Consider the following 21175-nt stretch of genomic DNA (forward strand, 5'->3'; position numbering starts at 1 on the left):
TGGGTATAACAATAAAACAAGTTCTGCTCATGCAGAAACATCTGGATGCATCACCACGTCTCTTTAAAGGTCAGATGCACCTAACATGTTCTAAGTGGAAAACCGTGAATCAGTCCTCCTCTACTTGTTTCTCCAGTACACATGCTGTCTGTACCAGCATGCTCTATTCTATCCAGCACTAAACGACACCAACTGGTTTATATATCAGTAGAACTAACTTTGGAGAGAATCTCTACCCTATCTCAAGTTGGCAACGTTGTTTTTGTTGTTGTTAGGTGCCTTAGAGTCGTTCTGACTCATAACGACCCTATGTACAACAGAACGAAACACTTCTCAGTCCTAAGCCATCCTCACAATCATTGCTGTGTTTGAGCCCATTGTTGCAGCCACTGTGTCAATCCGTCTCATTAAGGGTCTCCCTCCTTTTTGCTGACCCTCTACGTTACCAAGCATGTTGTCCTTCTCCATGGACTTATCCCTCCTGAAAACATGTCCAAAGTATGTGAGATGAAGTCTCTCCATCCTTGCTTCCAAGGGGCACTCTGGCTGTACTTTCTCCAAGACAGACTTATTCACTCTTCTGGCAATCCATGGTATATTAAATACTCTTCACCAACACCATAATTCAAAGGCATCAACTCTTCTTTGGTCTTCCTTATTCATAATCCAGCTTTAGCATGCATATGAGGCGATTGAAAATATCATGGCTTGGATCATGTGCACTTTAGTCCTCAAAGTGACATCTTTACTTTTCAACACTTTAAAGAGGTCTTTTGCAGCATATTTGCCCAATTGAGTATGTCATTTGATTTCCTGACTGCCGCTTCCATGGACATTGGTTGTGGTTTCAAGTAAAATGACATCCTTTACAATGTCCATCTTTTGTCCGTTTATTATGATGTTGCTTATTAGTCCAGTTGTGAAGATTTTTGTTTTCTTTATGTTGAGGTGTAATCCATACTGAAGGCTCCAGTCTTTGATCTTTATCAGTAAGTCTTCAAGTCCTCTTCACTTTCAGCAAGCAAAGTTGTGTCATCTGCATATCGCAGGTTGTTTATGAGTCTTCCTCCAATCCTGACCTCGCATTCTTCTTCATGTAGTCCATCTTTTTGGATTATTTACTCAGCATACATATAGAATAAGTACAGTGAAAGGATACAACTCTGATGCACACCTTTCTGATTTTAAAACATGCAGTATCCCCTTGTTCTGTTTGAATGTCTGCCCCTTGATCTATGTACAGCTTCCTCATGAGCACAATTAAGTGTTCTGGAGTCCCTGTTCTTTGAAATGTTATCCATAATTTGTTACGATTCACACAGTCAAATGCCATTTCATAGTTAATAGAACACAGGTAAACATCTTTATGGTATTCTATGCTTTCAGCCAAGATCCATCTGACATCAGCAATGATATCCCACATTCCACATCCTCTTCTGAATCTGGCTTGAATTTCTGGCAGTTCCCTGTGGATGAATGATCTTCAGCAAAACTGGTAATATTAGGAGATGGCAAATGTGTAATGGAGGTCCCTGGGTGGTGCAAACAGTTTGCACTTGCCTACTAATCTAAAAGTTGGTGGTTCAAACCCACTCAGCAGCACTGTGAAAGAAAGTTCTGGCGATCTTTTTCCATAAAGATTACAGCCAAGATAACCCTACGAAGTAGTTGTACTCTGTAACCTATGGGGTCATCATGGTTCAGAGTTGACTGGTCAGCAATGAGTTTGATTTGGTTTTTGGTAATGATGTCAATATTAGGTAAAGGCAGATGTACTGGGAATTTGGCTCCACTTCAGATGGTCTGCAGACCAGCAACAGTATTACCAGGACACCTGTTAGGTATAGACAATTTCAGGCCCTGTCTCAGGCCTAGTGAATCAGAATCTGCATTTTAACAAGACCTGGTGAGCCCTGGTGGTGCAGCGGTTAAGAACTTGGCTGCTAACCAAAGGGTTGGCAGTTTGAATCCACTAGTAGCTCCTTGGAAACCTTATGGGGCAGTTCTACCCTGTCCTATAGGATTGCTATGAGTCAGAATAGACTAGAAGGCAACAGGTTTTTTGGGTGTGACATATGCATATTAAGGTTGGGGAGCATTGGTTAAAATAGAAGTTCTACTAGAAATCATAACAAAGTAGTTTTCCAATACTGGTGTTGGCAACAAATCAAGATCATTCTAATGCAATGTAACTAAAATTCTTTTTGGTGACTTGCTTTTTTAAAAATGTGAAATTAATGTACAATATGTTAGTCTGAAGATGTTTTAATGATTTTGATAGCCATGATATAGAGTTTCCACTGAATAGTAAACTCAGAATTTTAAACATTTCCTTACACATAAATCATAATTAGTTTTGAGCATTGTTGATACAAAAACAGCAATCTGTAGATAATTTTTAATTCAACATGCTTCTAAAAAGGCTTTTCATCCTTCACCCACTGTCTTAGTCATCTAGTGCTGCTATAACAGAAATACCACAAGTGGATGGTTTTAACAAAAAGAAGTTTATTTCCTTACAATCAAAGTAAGCTAAAAGTCCAAGTTCAGGGTGTCAGCTCCAGGGGAAGGCTTTTTCTCTCTCGGCCTTCTCATCAGTGTTCCCCCGGACTAGGAGCTTCTCGGCACAGGGACGCGGGTCCAAAGGATGCGCTCTGCTCCCGGCACTGCTTTCTTGATGGTATGAGGTCCCCCTCTTCTCTCTGCTCACGTCTCTCTTATATATCTCAAGAGATTGCCTCAGGACACAATTCAGTCTTGTAGATTGAGTCCTGCCCCACTAAAACAACCGCCGCCCATCCTCCCTCATTAACATCATAGAGGCAGGATTTATAACATATAGGAAAATCACACAATACCGGGAATCATGGCCCAGCCAAACTGATGCACACATTTTTGGGGGGACATAATTCAATCCCAACACCCACAATTTGGAATTAAATTATAGATTGATAATAATTAAGGAAAGTGTCATATTACGTTGCAAAGTTAACTAGTGAATGTGAAATTTTAGACTATTTCTATAAGCCATATATATGATGCTATAGCTTTATTCTATATTTTTTGAACACTGATTATTCACTTATTCAAATATGTCCTAGACACTATTCAAGGCACAGGGGATTCAGCAGTGACAAAATAGACAAAAATCTTTCTCCCCATCCCACAGGAGGGGAGACAATCAATTGATAAAAATAAATAACTAAAAGGTGCAGTGTAGTAGATGGTGAGAAATGCTATGGAGACAATGAAACCGGGAATGATACAGAGACTGCTGGAGAAAGAGGGGTTTGTGGTTTTAAATAGGTGGTCAGGGAAGGCCTCATGGTGAAGATGTTGTCTAAGTTATCTAGTGCTGCTGTAACAGAAATACCACAAGTGGATGGCTTTAACAAACAGACGTTTATTCTCTCTCAGCATAGGCTAGAAGTCTGAATTCAGGGTGCTAGCTCCTGGAGAAGGTTTTCTCTCTCTATTGACTTTGGAGGAAGGTCCTTATCAACAATCTTCCCCTGGTCTAGGAGAATCTCAGTGCAGGGACCTCAGGTCTAAAGGATCCTCTGTTCTCCAGGCTCTTGTTTCTTGGTGGTATGAAGTCCCTCTGTCTCTCTGCTCAATTCTCTCTTTTATATCTCAAAAGAGATTGACTCAAGATAAAACCTAATCTTGTAGATTGAATCCTCCCTCATTAACATAACTGCCTCTAATCCTGCCTCATTAACATCATAGAGGTAGGATTTACAACACATAGGCACCCCACTCCACCAGGAAGCTTCCTGCATAAGGGAACAAAGTTCTCTTGCTCCATGGGTTGGCTCCAGCACCATCTCTTGCTGGTCTCCTGGTTCTGTTGCTGCTTTTCGCTGTCTGTGCTGTCTCCAGTGTAATAGCTCTCCTCATGTCCCTCTGAATCCTCACCAGAATTGTCTTTGAAATCCATAATTCCACCAATAGTTTCTTCAAGGCAATCTAGGCTTCTGCTATTAGGCACTTTAAAACTCTTCCAGCCTCTATCCATTCACAGTTTCAGAAACATTTCCACATTTCAGTTATCTGTCAGAGCAGCACCCCATTCTCTCCATACCAAACTCTGTCTTAGTTATTTAGTCCTGTTGTAACAGAAATACCACAAGTGAATGACTTTAACAAACATAAGTTTATTCTCTCACTGTCTAGTAGGCAAGAAGTCTGAATTCAGGGTGCCAGATCCAGGGAAGGCTTTCTCTTTCTGTCAGCTCTGGAGGAAGGTTCTTGTCATCAATCTTACCCTGGTCTAGGATCATCTCAGCACAGGGACCCCTGGTCCAAAGGTTCACTGTTCTCCTGGCTCTTGTTTCTTGGTGGTATGAGATCCCTCTCTCTCTATCCTCGATTCTCTTTTTTATATCTCAAAAGAGATTAACTTAAGATACAACCCAATCTTGTAGATTGAGTCTTGCCTCATTAACATCATAGAGATAGGATTTACAACACACAGGAAAATCACATCAGATGACAAAGTGGTGCACAATCACAAAATATTGGTGAATCCTGGTCTAGCCAACTTGACACACATTTTTTGGTAACACAGTTCAATCCATAATAGGTGTCATTTCATCAAACCCGAAGGAAGTAAGGGGCTCAGTCTTGAGGATATCCAGGCAGGGGGAACCAGCAAGTCGTATGGTCTGAGACAGAAGTGTGCCTGGTGTGTTCCAGAAATAGCATGGAGGTCAAGATGGTGGAGAGTAGTGAGCCAGGGCAAGAGCAGGTGGTGAGGTCAGAAAAGTAAAGGGGCAACAGGAAGATTTTATGGAGTCTTATAGGCCATTGGAAGGGCCTTTTTTTCACTTGGAATGAAATGGGAAGATGTTAGAGTGAAGTGATCTAATTTATATTTTTAAAGGATCAGTTGTTTGCTTACTGAGGATATGTGTACCTCAAGCTTCAGAAGAAAACTTTCCAACAATATCTAATTCCCATCCCTTCCCAGTCACAGAAGATCTGCTCATTATTCTTATTTTTATTTCTTCTTATCAATATGCACAGAATTGTAGCTCAGGACTGAAACTAAAGTCCGGATAACAAACTTTAGAGATGAGGAAACTGAGGCCTGGAAATGTATACAATTTGCTCAAGGTCACCGTGGAGTTTGTGACCAAGGTAGAGCTGGATATTTTATGACTTCTATTTCTGTGCTGCGGAGCCCTGGCAGTGCAGTGGTTAAGAGCTCAGCTACTAACCAAAAGGCTGGCAGTTCAAATCCACCAGCCACTCCTTGGAAACCCTATGGGGTGGTTCTACTCTGTCCTATATGGTCACTATGAGTCAGAATCGACTTGAAGGCAATGGGTTTGGTTTTTTTTTTTATTATTCTTATTCCCATGCTGTAGCTTAGTGTGGCGTAGTAAAAAAGCAAAGGTTTTGGCACCTGACAAACCATGGATTATCAGTATAGCCTTGGGCGAGTTACATAAACTCCCCAAGCTTCAGTAAACTAGAGATGATAATAAGAGTGCTTATCCACAGTATAGGGAGCCCTAGTGGCAAAGTGGTTAAAACGCTCCGCTGCTAACCAAAAGGTTGGCAGTTTGAACCCATCAGCCATTCTGCAGGAGAAAGATGGGGCAGTCTATTTCCATAAAGATTTACAGTCTTGAGCTCCAGCTATAGACAGAAACATCATGCCGTCCCACTGCAGCAAAGACCCAAAAAACTAAGTAAAACAGATACAAATGTCAATCCTGGAATCCTAAGTTTCAAATGAAAGGAGAAAGAACTCAGTCAGGCACTGAATGGGATAAGAAACTGATGGAGAATGGAGAAAAGGAGAGCTACGGAGTGGAGGTCCCCTAGCAGCTAACGAGGCATGGATTCACCATCTTGGACCATAGCCACCAAGGAACACAGACAAGAAGTACAGGAAGGGAACTTCAAGGAGCTCCCAACAGGAGACAGAAGACCAAGTAACCAGGGATACATGCTTTCCCACCTCCCACCCTTCTTCCTTTTATGAGGCCTCCACCACTTTCCAATGGGCCACGGTTGCTTGGCCACTTGACCAGAGAGACAACAGCTGTTTGCCACCTGGATTCACCATCTTGTATCTCAGCCATCAAGGACTATGGACAGGGAGTACAGGAAGGCAACTTCAAGGAGCTCCCAACAGGAGAAAGAGCACTCGGTAACGAGGGATACATGCTTTTCCACCCCCCACCTTTCTTCCCTCTACATGGCCTCCACCACTTTCCAATGGGTCAAGGTCACTCAACTGGAGAGACAGCAGCTCACTGACACCTGGGTTCACCCCACCCACACTGGCAAGCTCCTTCAACACCATTTTGTTTGTTTGTTTTTTATTTTGTTTTGGTTTTGGTTTTGGTTTTGGGGGGGGTTGTTTTGTTTTGTTGAGTCTTTTTGTTTTTTGTTTGTTTTGATTTTTTTGTTATTTTTGTTTTTTGACTTTTCTTGTGTCTTCTCTCTCTCTCTCCCTTCCTTCCTTTCCTTTTTCCCACCCAGCTAGCCAAATGTACCATCCCCTCTACTTCTTGATGGGCTGTGCCACACTGCTAGGCTAGAGAGCCACCAGCACATGGCCTCCCCAGGTCCGCACTGCCCCGACTGATAGGCTCCACAGGCACATAGCCTCATCAAGTCTGCCCCATACCCACCCGTCAAATCCTACTGCACCCCCTTCTTATTTACTTATCTTTTTTCCTTTTTTTTTTTTGCATTTGTTTCTCTCTCTTCTTTCTCTAACTCACTTGACTTCGCACATCACATCTTCTCCTTTCCGTCCTGACTATCTGCACTGAGTGCCAAGTGCCACACCCCTGAGTGGCACCAACATGGTCTCCCAGACCCAACCCTGCACTGCCACTTGGCCCCACCATGTCGACCCCAGTTCATGCTGCAAAAGACCCATCCCTACCCATTACCCACCCCCTCCAGCTGGATCTGCCCTGCTGCACCATAGCTGAGTGACCAGCCCTGACAACCTGGACAAGGTGATGAGAAGTATTGTGCCCACAGACAAGCAAGCAACAAAACATGCCCAGCCCACTTGCTGAGACATAACTAAATAAAATAAAAAAGGAGGATGAAACAAACAAATCTACAATCAATCAATAAAAAAAAAATAATAATCCCTGAATGTCCTGGAGACAGACAATATCAAAACATATAAAAAAAATAGGACAGGATGACCAAAATAAAACACCAGATGACCTTCTGACAGAAGAAAAGACACTGGAACTACCTGATAGGGAATTCAAAACTCTAATATTCAGGGCTCTCCAAGAGATGAAGGAAAATGCCATCAAAAATAAGGAAAAAAATAGACAAAATCATGGAAAATACAGACAAAATCAGGAAAAACAGACAAAGAAATAGAAGAATATAGGAAAGTAATACAGTAACAAAATGTCAAAAGAAATAAACAACTAGAAATCATATTAAAACAGCAATAAGAAATACAAAAGATAATAAGATTTCAGAAATGCACAGTGTAATAGAAAGTTTTACAGGAAATTTGAAACAATGGAAGACAGGATCAGCAAATCGAAGACAAATCCTCAGAGACCACTTTGTTTGAGGAAAAGTCAGAGAAAAGACGATGAAAAACAAAGAAACCCTGAGAATGATGTGGGATACAATCAAATGCAAAGATTTGCATGTGATCAGAGCTCCATAACAAGGGGAGAAAGCAGAAAATACAGAGAAGATTACTGAAGATTTGCTGACAGAAAGTTTCCCTAATATCATGAAAGATGAAAAGCTGACCGTCTAAGAAGCCCAATGAATCCCATATAGGATAGACCCCAAAAGAAAATCATGAAGATATATCATAATCACACTCGCTAAAACCAAAGAAAGACTCCTGAGAGCAGCTTGAAAGAATGAAAAGTCACATACAAAAGGGAAACAATAAGATGAAACTCTGATTACTCGGCAGAAACCATGTAGGCAAGAAGGAAATGGGATGACATATGTAAAAGCTTGAAAGAAAAAAATCACCAACCAAGAATAGTGTGCCCTGCAGCACTCTTGCTCAAATATGACGACAAAACTAGGACATTTCCAGATAAGCAGAAATTAAGGGACTGTGTAAAAACCAAACCAAACTTACAGGAATTATTAAAGGGAGTCCTTTGGTTAGAGAACCAACAACATCAGACAACAACCTGAATATAGGACACAGAACAGCACCAGCCAGATGTCATCCCACGTAATGAACTCTCATGGAAAAAATAAAACTAAAAGATTTGCAACAGGGAACCAGAGAGGTCAATCTGTAAATGACAATGTCAGAACAATAAAAGAGGGAATAAACGGTATAGGTATACACTTTCAAATGGAGAGGAAGTCAGAGCAGTATCAAGTAATAAAAGGCTGCTTTAAACTTAGGAAGATGGGGGTAAATTTCAAGGTAACCACAAGAAACCTGACAAACCAACTCATCAAAATAAAGAAGAAAAACATAAAGTCTCATTAAATATGAAATCTACAAAAATGAAAGAAATGAAAAAAAATCCACAAACAAAAGGAATTCAGCACAGAAGAGTTAAGAGGAACAAAGAAAATGTCAACACCACAAAAAAAGCACTACAAAATGACAGCAATAAACTCACACCTATCAATAATCACACTGAACGTAAATGGCTTAAGCGTACCCATAAAGAGACAGAGAGTTACAGAATGGATTAAAAAAAAACCCTAAAACAAAAAGACAAATAACCCAATTAAAAAAATGGGCAAAGGATATGAACAGACACTTCACCAAAGAAGACATTCAGGGGGCTAACAGACACATGAGGAAATGCTCGCGATCACTAGCCGTTAGAGAAATGCAGATCAAAACTACAGTCAGATACCATCTCACCCCTATATTTCTGGAACAAATCAAAAACAACAGAAAACAGCAAATGTTGGAGAGGCTGCGGGGAGATTGGAACTCTTATGCACTGCTAGTGGGAATGGAAAATGGTACAATCATTTTGGAAAATGATATGACGCTTCCTTAAAAAGCTCAGAATAGAAATACCACACGATCCAGCAATACCACTCCTAGGAATATATCCTAGAAAAACAAGAGCCGTCACATGAATAGACATATGCACACCCATGTTCATTGCAGCATTGTTCACAACAGCAAAAAGATGAAAACATCCTAAGTTCCCATCAGCAGATGAATGTATAAAAACAAACTATGGTACATACACACAATGGAATACTATGCAACAAGAAAAGAACAATGATGAATTTGTGAAACATCCCACAACATGGATGAATCTGGAGGGCATTATGCTGAGTGAAATAAGTCTATTACAAAAGGACGAATACTGTCTGAGAGCAATATTATAAAAACTTATCAAAAGGTTTTCACACAGAAACAATCTTTGATGGTTACGAGCAAGGAAAAGGGTGGGGATGAAAAACACTAACTAGACAATAGATACATGGTAACTTTGGTGAAGAGTGACAGTACACAGTACTGGGGAAATCAGTACAACTTGACCAAGGCAAGATCATGGAAGCTTAATAGGCATATCCAAACTCCGAGGGACCAAATTACTGGGCTGAGGGTTGGGAACCATGGGGGACATCTACCTCAACTGGCATAACATAGTTTATAAAGAAAATGTTCTACATCCTACTTTGGTGAGTAGCATCTGGGGTCTTACAAGCTTGTGAGTGGCCATCTAAGATACTCCACTGATCCCACCCCATCTGTAGCAAGGAAGAATGAAGAAAACCAAAGGCACAAGGGAAATATTAGTCCAAAGGACTAATGGACCACAACTACCCCAGCCTCCACCAGACTGAGTCCAGCACAACTAGATGGTGCATGGCTACCACCACCAACTGCTCTGACAGAGATCACAGTAGAAGGTCCTGGACAGAGCTGGAGAAAAATGTAGAACAGAACTCTAACTCACAAAAAAAGACCAGACTTACTGATCTGACGGAGACTAGAGAAACCCCAAGAGCATGGCCCCAGAAACTTTTAACTCAGTACTGAAGTCACTCTGAGGTTCACCCTTAGCCAAAGATTAGACAAGTCCATAAAACAAAATGAGACTAAATGGGCACACCAGCCCAAGGGCAGGGAGGAGAAGGCAGGCTGGGACAGGAAAGCTGGCAATCAAGAACCCAAGGTCTAGAAGGGGAGAATATTGACATGTCGTGGGGTTGGCAACTGATGTCACAAAACAATGTGTATTAATTGTCTCATGAGAAACTAATTTGCTCTGTAAACCTTCGTCTAAAACACATTTTAAAAAAAAAAGAAGAAGAAGAAAATTTACAGTCTTGGAAACCCTATGGGGCAGTTCTACTCTGTCTTATAGGGTCACTATGAGCCAGAATCTACTCGATGGCCTTGGATTTGGCTTGGATTTATCCACAGAATTGTTGTGGAGATTGAATATATGTAAAGCAAACCAGTAGAATGTTTGGGAGTTAGCTGGTGCTCAAAGAAGAGAAGTTAATAATGCCGCTTGAGGGAGCTCTGACCAATGAGGGAGGGGAGACTGGAAAGAAAGGACAAGTAAATTCCTCTCCTAATTTTTCTCCTATTGCAGGGGTCAGTCAACTATAGCCTAAAGGCTAAATTTGGCTGTTCATCTATTTTTATAAAAGTTTTATTAAATCACAGCCCATTCATTTACTTATTGCTTATGGCTGCTTTCATGCTACAACAGTAAAGTAGTTTCAAAAGAGCCTAAAATATTTACTATCTTGCCCTTTGCAGAAAAAGTTTACAGGTCCCTACTCTAAGTGAAGGGGCATTAGTGATTAGGTGATAGAATTCTGGCCTTCCGTGCCAGAGACCTGGTTTGATTCCCGACTAGTGCACCTCATGTGCAGCCATTACCCATCTGTCAGTGTAGGCTTGTGTGTTGCTGTGATGCTGAAAAGATTTCAGTAGAGCATCCAGTCTAAGACTGACTAGGAAGAAAGGCCTGGCAATCTATTCTCAAAAATCAGCCAGTGAAAATCCTATAGATCACTATAGTCCAATCCACAACTGATCATCTAAACGGCGCAGGATTGGGCAGCATTTCATTCTGTTGTGCATGGGATGGCCATGGTTTGGGGATAACTCAACAGCAGCTAACAGCAACAACAATCCTAAGGGATTGCTTTAAGGCAACACTTATGTAGAAGAGGTCCTGCAGAGCCAAGTAATCAGTTGTGTTTCTTGTGAAGCTATGTCCAGCTTGGTAATGTACCTTTTTGTGTTTGCATTCCCTCCTTCCCTGCCTCGCTTTCCTTTTTCCTTTGTTCTTGCTGGTCTAGGATTGAATTTATCAATACAGTCTTACTTAGCATGTAAGCTTTGTTGCAGACTCCATTTTCTAGAGAATCAGGACTGAAAAGAGCTACAAATCTCAGACTGATAAATTTTGTTCTTCCTAGACTTATTGTTCTCTTTTCTAAGCTGCATTAATGAATCAAAAAGAATATAATAATTTTCTAGCTCTTCCATGTTAATTTGAAGTAGTTCCAGAAAGCCATCTTATTTGTATCATCTTTGACAAGGATATTTTGTATATTCAGACCAAATTCACTCATAATTGGCATATCTTTGGGGAGGTTTTGCAACCTAAAATTCCTCTTGACTATAGTATCATTGTGCTTGGTAGCACACAATTGGGAGTCACTGTGTCTTCCAAAGTCATCTTTAATGAGTATTATGGATGGAAACCATCTGTCATGGCTCAGTGTCATCTCTCTTCCTTATTATTTTAATTTCTCAATAACTAGGTCTACCCACTCTACTAAGTTTCTCTGTTCTTATCTGATACATTTTTTCTTAGCAATTGTAAAGATTAACTTTACAAAGTTCTATGAAACTTCCAACAAAGCACTCATTTTTAGCTTAAAGAGAATAATCAGATGCTGAGGTTGATAAAAAATGTAGACACATTACAGAAAGTTGGCATATGACCAAGGAGTCCTCAAAAATTCATGTTATACCTTACAGGGTCTTCCCCCCACACCTGCTTATTAAGGAGCTTCCCTTGAGGAAGGAATAGTACCAAGGTAACAACAAACTGAATTTGATTAGAGCTGTCACTCTCCTTTAAACTAAAAACCAAAAAAAAAACAAAGAAAAAGGAAATAAATGCTGTAGGTATACCAGAGATTTAACCTATATCTGCTCTCATTCTCTCTTCATATGTCAGATTAAGATCATCTAAACTAGATCTGGTCAGAGAATGAATGATCTGCTGTATCATGGACCATTCGCTGAGTCCGTGTTACAAGGTGCCGAAATAGTCTGGGATTTCTGAATTAATTTAATTTTCAGAGCCCTTCTTAAAACAAACTTTTGGAAAAGGAGTTTCCTTGGTTCCTTCCTCCAGTTCTCCTCCAGTCTCCTGAGTCAAAATGAATTGTCTGCTATCCATCTATTAGGAGAATGACTTAGCAGTTCTTCGATATCAACTCAAGTTTTTCAGTCATAGATGACCACAAAAGAAATCATGATCAGACTTTGAAAATAAAGATTGAAATGAAATGGTGGCAGTGTACAGAAAATCAAGGACTGTGCTTAACTTCACAGTGACTGCACTCTTCCCAGCCTTCTCATCTTCTGCCTCTCATGCTTTGGCAAATTCATTTGTGAGTTCGGAAAGTGAAACGAAATCTCAACTTCACTAAAATGCTATAATGCTTTGATTTAACCAGAGAACTTTCTCTTTCACTTAAATCCTGTTTAAATATCCACAGCAACTCTACCTTTGCAAATAGAAACTAATTCATAGATCAATGCCTTAGTTTGCATTTAGGTATCAACCGTGAAGAAGCCATAAACATTCTAATCAATAAAACTAAAACATTCCTCTGGTGTTATATCAATGTTATACATCTGCTACAGTAACAAATACAAACTAGCAATAATTATTTAGAACATTAAAAAAAAAGTCTGGAAATGGATAATGCATTTGAACCCAAATGTAAACCCTTAAAATTCAGTTAAATTTGTTCTGACTGTATGATTAAAATTTAGTAAAGGTCAAATAAGATTTGACTATCCAAGAAAAAAGAAAATCATAGGACTGTGATTATACACAGTCTAGGTAAATAAAATGCCACATGAATATATATAATAGACATAATAAAAATCAACTAAGAAGAATCAAACGCCAACTTTAATCTTGTTATTGCAATAGAAAAGGTGTAGATATTATGCAATAACCTAATAACCACCATTATTGCCTCTCTTAGATTTTTTTTCTTTGTTAACACTTCCTAAAGGAGCCCTGGAGCCCTGGTAGCGCAGTGGTTAAGAGCTATGGCTGCTAACCAAAAGGTTAGTAGTTGAAATCCACAAGCCGCTCCTTGGAAACCCTATGGGGTGATTCTACTCTGTCCTATAGGGTTGCAATGAGTCCTTTTTTTAAAGGATTCCTGGTGGCACAATGGTTAAGCACTCGACTGCTAACAGAAATGTTGGCGACTTGAACCCACCCAGTGCTCTGCCATAGGAGAAAGACCTGGAGATCTGCTCCCATGAAGATTACAATCAAGAAACCCCATAGGGCAATTCTACTCTGTCACATGGGGTCACTATGAGTCAGTATTGACTCTAAGGCACCCAATAACAAAACAACATTGTAATAGTTACCACTGTTGTTCATGGGCTTTAGAATCCTCTTTTAGAGGTCTACTTCAGAACCTAAATATCCAGATTATTACAGACAAAATATTCTGATGATTTCCAAACAGTGTCATTTTTATCCAGATGTTTGAATAAGAAGTGTTAATACAATCACAGACTTATCTTTCTCAAGCTGAAAAAAACAAAAACAAAAACACAATTCCTCTAGGACTTCATTTTAAAACCACCTGTTTACATGTCTCTGAACCTTTTCCAATGCATCCAAATCTGCTGTAAGTTTTAGAAATGATACTCTCATTAAAATCACTATTAAATGTAGCAGGGAAAAAAAATGATCATTCAAATTAAGGATTTAAGATAAAAAGCAAAATGTCCCAATGCAATAGGATTGTAATAGCTGAAGATATTTATGCAGTTAGTAACAATACTTAATAAAACATGTTAAAAGACACGTTTTATCTATAATGCTGACTCCTTTTATTTGGAAAAAAAAAAGTGTCCATAATAATTGGGCCTTGGCAATTTCTAATATTTTATAGTGCTTTATTTCTGATTGTGAAAGATGTTTAAGGGGATCAGGTTTCCAGAATCTCAGATGTGGTCCTACTGTATTATTTTATACAATACACTAAGATAAACTGTGTTTTACCAATATGGCTGTGCTGGGGCTGGAGTCCTGGACTCTGAACCAGGCTACGACTACTGAGGTATTGTTGCTAGAAGCCACGGCTCTGCTTCCTGATGGGCTATGGCAATGAAGCCATGCTGCTCTTCAACAATACCATGATACTGTGTTTCAGCCTGTAAAGCAATCCTAGGACTTTGAGAAATAGAAGAGTCAATTATGGTGGCATGCCTTTTATTTGACTAACCATCTCTCAGGTTTGCTGGCCCATGAGCAGCATGGTTTTGACTATGCTTTATTGCTTCTTGATCCCTGAGCTTTCTGACTGAACAATCTAGTTGGTGTCTATTCTAAACTGTTGTCCTCTGAAACCTGAAATTTGAGGGAATTATCCACTGGTTGTTTAGCTCAGAGTCACTCCAACTTTGTGTGAAGAGAAGCTACATTGAAATATCTGGAGAAGGCTGAAGACAATGAAGACTCCAATTATGAGGAGAGATTCATTCTTTCTCTCTCCCTAATTGAAAAATGTCTTTCCTCCAGGGCTTCAAACTGGTTCTTTCCAGTTCAGTCACAGCTGATGAAGCGAAACCTGAATGGACCTGAATTTGTAAAATGTGGATGTACTGGAAGACCATCAGAATGGGAAAAATGATGGATCAACATCCTGCTAAAAACTTAATCTTCCTCTTAGAAAACAAGGGCAGCATGTGCGCTGCATAGTAACCAAATCTTTTGACCGGCACAGCCAGAAACAGTGGTGCTTCCCTCAAAGATGGTGGCTGACCAATGTCACTTTGAATGTGTGTTGCTCTCCGCAATCCTGGCAAAAATCCAATCTCCCGCATCAGGCACCTGAAAAGGCTCACTATGCCTCTTCTTAGTTTCCCATTCCAGGACTTTGGTCTGTAATTTTTCCCTGTCTGGTTATCCGGTACACCCACATTTTACAAGTTTGGGTCTGTTACAATTTTACTGCCGTGGCCATGACTGAACTGGTTTGAACCAGTTCCAAACCCTGCTTTCCACTGCTCAGCCACATTAGCCACCTATCTATCTTCAAAGCCTTAAGAGCTTTATCTTGCACAGGTGTACTGGGTTAAACAGATGGTAAGTTCTTAGTATTCACAGATTTAACCTTCATGGTTTCAATCAGCAGACAGTAACCTTGAAGGGGAAGGACTTGAGTTGCACGTGCTGCAAACCTAATGTCCTGGTAGTGAAGTTGACTGACCTCTTCATCCACAGCTCACGTTAGATCTGTTATTCTCTACTTGTCACCAAGTATGCAGTAAAAAATATGAAGTGATACAAATTTTGTTTTCCAGTGAAAAATAGTCCTCACAAGAGAGCAAACAACTAGTACGAGAGGCAGAAATGAAAAAGAATGTGAAACAATCTGAAAAAGTTATGGGTCTCAGAATATAAAAAATTTTATGCGAAAAATAATTCGTTACTGTGATATTCATTAATTTGGATATTTACAAAGCCAAAGCTTGTCTCTCTCTTGAATTTAAAGGGTCTGTTGTAAGTCTAGGATTTTTTTAAATAATCATGATATTATACCACAAGCAAATTATTTATGAGACTGAAAATTTAAGAAACCAAGCATAACCAATTCAGTCACCAAGTCAGCAAAGAAAACAAGCCACAAAATGAATGTTTTACAAGGAAATCACATAGAGATGGACTGTCAATTCAATCTCCATTCAGTATTGGCTTGATTTTTTACTCACCACAAGGTTTTGGAAGCTTGTTTGTTATCATAGGTGAAGAGAGTGGTTTTGGGGTGTTTTCCATCAAAGAAGTTTTTTGTGCATATTGACATATTAGATACTTTTATAAGGTCCCAAATAAAACCATTTATAAGTGAAAGAAAAAAAACCAGCATAAAGTCATCTTATAATCTGACTGGTTTATGCATATTGTTCAAGTAGTAACTGAATATCTTATCTTTTTTATGCACTACCATAAGAGCAACTGTCTTTATATTTAGGATCTATACAATTATATCAAGTTAATAGTAAGTCTCTGTCCTAAAAGTTTCTGCAGACAATTACAACTAAGAGTAAAGAATGGAGAAATTCTTTGGAGAATCAAGAACATTTCATTACTCTCTGGAGCGTAGCCAGAGCTGACCAATCTACATCCTTTCCTGAAACAGCACCCATCTGGCCTTTATAGACAGGCACTAAACTCTCTATAAACAGTGTCATCTATCTGGCTTTTATGAACGTAGGATGTACTGAGTTCAACTCAAATGATACACATCCGTCTCTATAGGTAAACTAAAGCCAATCTATAAAGATATATCTACATATCTCTATGAATTATATAACGGGTGACCTGTTGCTAAAAGAGCTGGTGGCTGTGCTGCCTTACCTTCCTTCCCCATCTATAGTTATTTCACTATCTTTCCTTAATCTTCATAAGTACACACAAAAATACACATTATTTAATGGTTATTTGTGTGTGTGTGCATGTGCATGCTTAAAGTAAATTTTTATGTTTTTCTTGCTTGTTCAATGATGGCTCACTTGTTTCTATTTAAAAAAAAAAAAAAAAAAAAAAACTTTAAATGAGAGAAGCTTAACCTTCCAAAGTCTATGCTAACTTTCCCTAATCTTTCAAAATTCATAATGTTGAAAAACCTGCTTGGGAAACCTAATTGAGGTGTCCAACTGTATCTTCTCATGATTCAGACAGGCCCTTCTCCATTCTGTTCCTCGTGATGCTGTCCTCTTTCTTCCTTCCTGCTAACCCTTGCCCACTCTCACAGATCTCTAAGGATTGAAGATTTAAACACTTCACACCTCCTGCTGGGGGATCCTGAGATGGGGTTAGGACCAAACCTACACATCTGAATGTCCTCCATCCTAGCTTCCTCAATAAATAATAACCTCTCAAAAAGAAAGACAGCAAAACCTGCTTGGCATATGATACTGCTGCTTCCTTCATCTACTTCTATGCTACAACCAGTCTCAAGAATCTAAATCTTTTCTGTTTATATGCCTGAACACTTGAAAATTTATTGAAGAACATGCTCGTTTCCAGAGCAAGAAGTGATTAGTCATATTAAACATTCAAGACATTGAATGAAACAGAACACTTCAGAAATTATAAAGTAAACACACAAGAATGAATCCTTATCACTCCAGTAGTTTCACCGCAAGACATCAAGGCTCTCATTGGATATATAATATGTCGTGTTTGCTTTAGTAATTAAACCAAAGGATTTGCACTTACAGAGCAACTGCAATGGTAAATAAGATTAACCATTTGTTAGAACAACTTGTGTAATCTTGAGTCAGAGGTACCCTCGTGAGTCAGGGCCCAACTCCTCCTTGGCTTTTGTGTAGACTTCACTCAAAATAGACTCTAATGAGTAGCCTATAGCTTTCCCACTGTTCCCAAGATACTAAAAGGAAGCATCAGTAGCAATAAGCAGAAAATGCTGTCTCATGGACCACCACAGTCCATACCCACTTGAGTCACTGCTGCAGACGTCTAACCAATGACAGTTGCTCTGTATGCGCTGCCAAGACTGATATGTTACACGAGCTGATTTTCTTCTCCAGAGTGAAAAGAAAATGAAATGTGTGTTGATCACAAAAATCCTGCTCTTCACTTAAGGAGACACATATTTACTTAAATAATAACTTCTCCATATTTTCTAGAATTACTTATTTATCTCTTCCCGGTTATTTATTGTATTAAAAGGAGTGCCTCTATCTAGCTGTTATACTTTACTAGCTCTCTTAGAAAGGTTTCTTGTAATTATAATGATAAAGCAGAAGGATTATGTTATGAATTGAACTGTGTCTTCTAAAAATATGTGCTGACATCCTAACCCCTGTATTTGTAAATATGACCCAGTTTGAAATAGGGGGTTTCTGTTGTTATATTAATGAGGTAATACCAGAGTAGGATGGGTCCTAAATTTAATCATTTCTGAGTTATAAAAAGAGTAGAATAGACACAAAGATACCCATAGAGGGAATAGGTAGACAGACAACTGAGACAGATGCATCTACACGCCCAAGAACACCAAGGATTGCTGACAGCTACTAGAAGATTGTTAGTTTGCGTACTGTGGTGGCTTGTGTATCGCTGTGATGCTGGAAGCTATGCCACCTGTATTTCAAATACTAGCAGGGTCACCCATGGTGGACAGGTTTCAGAAGAGCTTCCAGACTAAGAGAGATTAGAAAGAAGGACCTGGAGGTCTACTTCTGAAAAAACTGGTCAGTGAAAACATTATGAACAGTAGGTGAATATTGTCCAATATAGTGCCAGAAGATGGGCCCCTAAGGTTGGAAGACACTCAAAATACAACTGGGGAAGAGCTGCTTCCTCAAAATGACCTGGATGGGGTAAAGCTTTCGGTATCTTCATTTACTGACGTGGCACAACTCAAAATGAGAAGGAATAGCTGCAAACATCCAATAACAATAGGACCATGGAATGTACAAAGCATAAATCTAGGATAATTAGAAGTCATCAGAAATGAAATGGAGTGCATAAAGATCTATATCCCAGGCATTAGTGAACTTAAATGGACTGGTACTGTCCATTTTGAATTGGACAATCACACACACGTAAAATTTTGCTGAAGATAATTAAAAAATGGTTGCAGCAGTACATTGACAGGGAACTGCCAGAAATTCAAGCCAGATTCTGACGAGAACATGGAACAAAGGATATCATTGCTGATGTCACATGGATCTTGGCTGAAAGCAGAGAATACCAGAAAGATGTTTACCTGTGTTTTATTGACTATGCAAAGGCATTTGACTGTGTGGATCACAACAAATTATGGATAACATTGCAAAGAATGGAAATTTCAGAACACTTAATTGTGCTCATGAACCCGAAAACCCGTTGCTGTCGAGTCGATTCCAACTCATAGCAACCCTATAGAGGAACCTGTAAATAGACCAAGAGGCAATCCTTCAAACAGAATGAGGGGCTATTGTGTAATTTAAAATCAGGAGAGGTGTGACTCAGGGTTGTTTCTTTTCACCATACTTATTCAACTGGAGTACTGAGCAAATAATCCAAAAAGCTGGAGTATATGAAGTATGCGGCATCAGGATTGGAAGGAAACTCATTAACACCCTGCAATATGCAGATGACACAACCTTGCTTGCTGGAAGTGAAGAGGACTTGAAGCACTTACTGATGAAGATCAAACACTACAGCCTTCAGTATGGATTACACTTTAACCTAAAGAAAACAAAAATCCTCACAACTGGACAAATAAGCAGCATCAAGATAAATGGAAAAAATATTGAAGTTGTCAAGGACTTCATTCTACTTAGATTCACAATCAATGCCCATGGAAGCAGCAGTCAAAAAATCAAATGACTTATTGCATTGGGCAAATCTGCTGCAAAAAACCTCTTTCAACTATTAAAAAGCAAAGATGTCACTTTCAAGAATAAGGTGCACCTGACCCAAACCATGGTATTTTCAATGGCCTCATATGCATGCAAAAGCTGGACAATGAATAAAGAAGAAGACCGAAGAATTGAGACCTTTGAATTATGATGTTGACACAGAATATTTAATATACCATAGACTGCTAGAAGAATGAACAAGTCTGTCTTGGAAGAAGTATAGCCAGAGTGCTCCTTGGAAGCAAGGATGGAGAGACTTCATCTCACGTACTTTGGACATCTTATGAGGAGGGACCAGTCCCTAGAGAAAGACATCATGCTTGGTAAGGTATAGGGTCAGCGAAAAAGAGGAACACCCTCGACAAGATGGATTGACACAGTGGCTGCAACAATGGGCTCAAACATAGCAACAATTGTGAGGATGGCAGAGGACAAGGCAGTGTTTCATTCTGTTGTTCATAGAGACACTATGAATATGAACTGACTCCACGGCCCCTAACAACAACAACAAATATGACAGGAATGACAAATTGAGATGAGTGGCATTGCATTCATCATCAAAAGGAACATTTAAGATCTATCCTAAAATACAATGCTGTCAATGTTAAGATAACATAGATATGCTTTCAAGGAAGACCAGTTAATATGACTATTATTCAAATTTAAGCATCAACTACTAATGCTAAAGATGAAGAAATTGAAGATTTTTAGGAACTTCTGTAGTGTGAATTTGATCAAACATACAAGCAAGATGAATTGACAATTATTGGCAATTGGAATTTGAAAGTTGGAACTAAAGAAGAAGCATCAGTATTTGGAAAATATGGCCTTGGTGATAGAAATGACACCAGAGAAAACATGATACAATTTTGAAGATTAACAACTTATTCGCTGCAAATACCTTTTTTCAACAACATAAACTGTGACTATACACGTGGACCTCACTGGATGGAATACACAGGAATTAATTTGACTACATCTGTGGATAGGGACAATGGAGAAGCTCACATCATCAGTCAGAACAAGGCCAGGGGCCAGCTGTGGAACAGGCCATCAATTGTTCATATGCAAGTTCAAGTTGAAGCTGAAGAAAATTAAAAGAAGTCCACAAGTGCCAAAATACAACCTTTAGTATATCCCACCTGAATTTAGAAACCATTTCAAGAATAGATTTGACACATTGAACACTAATGACCGAAGACCAGACAAGTTGTGGGATGATATAAAGGACATCATACACGAAGAAAGCAAAAAGTCCTTAAGCTATTGGAGACCAGCAAACGGGGATACGAGAAAGCAGCCTCACGGAGCGCCCAGTGGGAGACAAAACAACCGGTAATTTGCAGTGTGCGCTTTCCCACCCCCCCCCCTCTTTGCTCTGGCTCGGGCTCCTCTGCTTCCAGCGGGCACAGTCTCTTGACTGGGAAGCACCGGCTGCTTGGATTCCACACACCCAAGCGGGCGGCTCTCTGGGTGCCATTTGTTGGCTGCTAGTGTTGCTTTTTTTTTCTGCTTCTTTTGATTTCTCACTTGCCTCTCGCC

Source organism: Trichechus manatus, unplaced genomic scaffold, assembly GCF_000243295.1.
Source record: "Trichechus manatus latirostris isolate Lorelei unplaced genomic scaffold, TriManLat1.0 scaffold00059, whole genome shotgun sequence".
Taxonomy (NCBI): domain Eukaryota; kingdom Metazoa; phylum Chordata; class Mammalia; order Sirenia; family Trichechidae; genus Trichechus; species Trichechus manatus.